This window comes from Etheostoma spectabile, chromosome 5, assembly GCF_008692095.1.
Source record: "Etheostoma spectabile isolate EspeVRDwgs_2016 chromosome 5, UIUC_Espe_1.0, whole genome shotgun sequence".
In the NCBI taxonomy this organism is placed as follows: Eukaryota; Metazoa; Chordata; class Actinopteri; order Perciformes; family Percidae; genus Etheostoma; species Etheostoma spectabile.
Window position 1 is genome coordinate 15,623,943 of NC_045737.1, and position 3,883 is coordinate 15,627,825.

Below are 3,883 nucleotides of genomic sequence, written 5' to 3' on the forward strand. Positions count from 1 at the left end.
TGTGTGTGTGTGTGTGTGTGTTTGCGTGTGAGTAAAATAACATAACAAGATTGAACAATTTTAATTCCCCCCTGGGGATTAAAAAAGGGATTTATTCTTCTTCTTTTGGAGAGAAGTCCAGAAAGTGCAGTAGATGAAAACCTTACAACTTCCGAGCTTGCATGTCAACAGCTCCATTGCTCTGACAGACGAGTAAACTCCATCTGCTGTTAATGTAAATGTAAATGGCCTGTATTTATATTGCGCTTTTCTAGCCTTAATGACCACTCAAAGCACTTTACATAGGACAGGAACCATTCACCATTCACACACATTCATACACTGAATACATACGCTGTCATCAGATAAACATTCACACACGTTTACACTCCAATGCACCATGATAATGACCGTGATGTCTTTGAACGATTTGGGAGGAAATGTTATAAAACAGAATATATAACTGAGATCAATACTGGCCCACTTTGAAATAAATGAAAACGTACTAGCAATTGCTAGATGTTCAGCTTTTTGATGGAAAAAAAATGCTTCACAGATTTTAACTGATACTAAAGAAACTATGGTACAAACCAATTATGATGTTCATGTAGGCTACTGATTTACGAAGAGTAATGTTACTGCAGCTTGTGGGTTTGAGAGAATAAACATTCTCTGGGTCGAGAACTAATTGGACTCAGCAGACTTTGTTTACGTAAACTTGGGACCATTAATGCAACTGTTATAAATATCCAACTGCCTTAAACAGCTACATGAAGTTGTTTATAAACAGGTGGGTACTTTTCTTTGTTAGCTAAGTTTTAATGCATGTAGCTTTAGCAATCAGTATGCATCATTTGCCATTTTCTGTTCTTTCCCATAGCTGCCTCAATTCAAATCATTTTAGCAACGTGTCTGACATACGTTGCTAAAATGATTCGAGTTTTCAGCTGCTTCTCTTTGTTGTTCCCTAACCTACAACACATCAGAGAGCCTGGATGAACAGTGATGGAAAGCAAAAACATAAAAAAGGTGTGCATGGAAGCTGGTGTGTTCATTTTGCAGAACAATTTTGTACATCCTGTACTGTCCTTGCTCTGAATGAGTGTCGTGTTTTGAATCAATAAACACGTGTCAGCAGATGCGGCGTCGATACTGCGTACGTTCCAGTGTCACAAACACAAATTCCTATTCAGTTATTTTATATAAATGCATGGCATTTTAAATGCACTTCTGCAGTTGTGACTCATCTTTACATGTGGATTTTTGTTTGTCAAGAAATAAGAAAGAAAAAGAAAACTATACTTATACTTGACTCAGTGTGCATGGTTTCTTTTTTTGATGACTATTTCAGAAGGTCTATCTACAGATGGAGTTCAGTGACTACAGTGAGTCATTAATACTGTGAGATGTGGTTGAAAGCTCCAGGAAAAAAGCTAGTAAGTGGTTTGTGAGTAAACATTCTCTTTCCAGGAATGCATTTTTCATGCTCAAGTATTGTTTTCAACAATATTGCTTTGTTATGCTTTGACATTAAAATAAATCATTTTCTACAATACTAAATCATAGGGTGAGTTGAACCTTATTGGTTAGGTTTCCTACGTAAATTAATTTTTAGTTTTTTCGTGTTTAGTTTTTAGTCCTTTCACTAAGGCCTTCTAGGCATTCAGGAGTAGACAATTCCTCTCTTCATATATTTACCTTTTATCAAGAATAGTGATATTCAGATGCTGTTAGAACTGACAAGCTTTCATTTAGTTTGAAGCATAGTCTGGCATTGCCAGACCTTCCTCCACAGTGCAGCGGGGGAGGGAAACATGCTTTGGTTTATTGGCACTTCTTTCATCACGGGGCGGCGCTAAGCTCCGCACGGAGCTGCGGCAAAATTGCCTCGGGAAGGAAGTTGTTTTGGTCATGCGAGAAAAAAACTCAGATTGGACAGATAGTCTAGTTGGTGTTTCAATTTTCCCAAAAGAGATCTGAGTAGCAGTTTAACATAGTAATCATAAATCCTCTGGAGTTAAAAAATTCCAACAAAAAGAGAGCAGAAGGAAAACGGACATCAGCGAATGGACATGCATCCGGCAGAATTTCCTGCGTTACAGGTGCAATCCCGCAAATGGAACATCATGGATATAGACTAGAGGCCTTTAAACTGATGCCTTTAAACTGAAATCAAACAAGATTTAATAAAACCAGAATTCTGTTTTTTTTTTTTCTCTGTGTGCGAATCCTCTCTTGCTGCACTAGACTTTCCAACTGAATACTGCACCAGAGAAACTAACTAACAAAGGGCTGTTTTTTCACTTGCAGCTCAGCCCTTGCAAATCACTGGCTGTTATGTTGTAAATGGCTATGGTACCCTCAGGAGCTGTGATACAGAAAATAATGGAGTCGGTTTCAGGTTGTGTGGTTCATAACCTCTATGTTGTCCACTGAATCCATATATCACTTACAGTTCATTAAAGTTGTACCTCGTACGATTTTTCATGACCCATAAACAATTGCTCAATAAAAATGTATTGAAAACAAAAGGATCAACTATTTACTCATGACCCAACCCTGCTTTAAACTCAGTGTAATGTGTGGGTGACTGCTGTCTGAGTCATTGTTCATAACTTTAGGATTAATAAATCCTCCAACCACAGGAGGTGCTGTGTCCGTATGTGTGTGTCCGTATTTAATGCATGTTGACTCCACAAAAAGTGAAGCAACTCAGAAGCAACGTTTGCCAAAATATGAAATAATTGCAGCGGGATTACCGCGGCTTCTATAATCTCAAGCGGCATTACTTAAACTTTAGGTACACAAAGGGAGTAGCGAAAGGAGGGATGCCTGTCCATGTATCAAACTTAATTTCAGCAAGCAAAAAGTGATTGTGATGCAGCAGTTAAAGGCTGTTATGATGAGTGCCCTGACAGAAAAAGCCGAGAAGAAACAATCAACTGATCACAGCTATATAGATGAGATAAACACAGAGCCGTCATCTTCGTACACAGGAAGCTAGCAGACGCATCCATGATATATGGAGACACAAAAAGTGTGGATTAGATTGAGGCAGATATAAATGTTGCCATAAACCAATTTACTGAAATAACAATTCTCAAAGTGGCGTTCTTAAAGGCGTTGCACCCCCAAATTAATGAAGTGAAACAAAATCGCAGTTCAGTGTGATTGTTAGGCTACACGTGCCCTCCCTAGCAGAGATCGACCTGGCCAGTGGTCCCCTAGTAATGTGAGTTTAGGGCCCTTTCTCTAAAGTCACACAGACAGTAAAATGTGGGCCACTGATACAGTTGATCCTCAGTCAACAGGCATGTTGATGATATGGAGATATGTACTATTAGAAACTCCAGAATACCTAATTAGATCTGTTGCACCTGTTAGAAAAACCACATTATAGAGTAAGAAATGCAAACACATCTGTGATCAAAATCAGCCTCTCTCATGATCCTGGGTATTGTTTAGTTTCCTGTAGGTTCTTCTCATGTGTCACGTCTGGTTTTACTTTCTTCCTTTTGTGTTTTCCCGCCTGTCTGATTGGGTTTCTAGTGTTCTGGGGTTTTTGGATTCAGCTTTAATGTTTATTAAAGTTCACTTTTTTGTTTTGCCAACCTGCCGGACCAATCTCCTGCTCTTAGGTCCTCCTTTTCTTGTCTAAAACCGTGACAGCCACAAACATATATTCACTGCACAATCTTCACTAACAGCATTTAAAGGTCTTTTGTCTGTCTCTGCAGCCATTGATCTCCTCAGCTTAGGACGCATGTAAGATCCTTCCTCGTCTTAGCTGTCCTTCAGTTTAAAGGCTTAATGGTGGCCTCAAGATTGTTTTATTTATACGTTACGATGCTTTAATCTTGAAATTGAATTCTATAAATTGTTTCAGAATTTTGTGTGTGTGTGT

General features: G+C 38.7%; 1 protein-coding gene across 1 annotated transcript in view; it reads right to left on the bottom strand.

Annotated features, from left to right (window-relative positions):
• The window catches only part of adamts3 (ADAM metallopeptidase with thrombospondin type 1 motif, 3), a 170,905-nt gene that overhangs the window by 50,226 nt on the left and 116,796 nt on the right, over nucleotides 1–3,883 (bottom strand). The window lies entirely within an intron of this gene.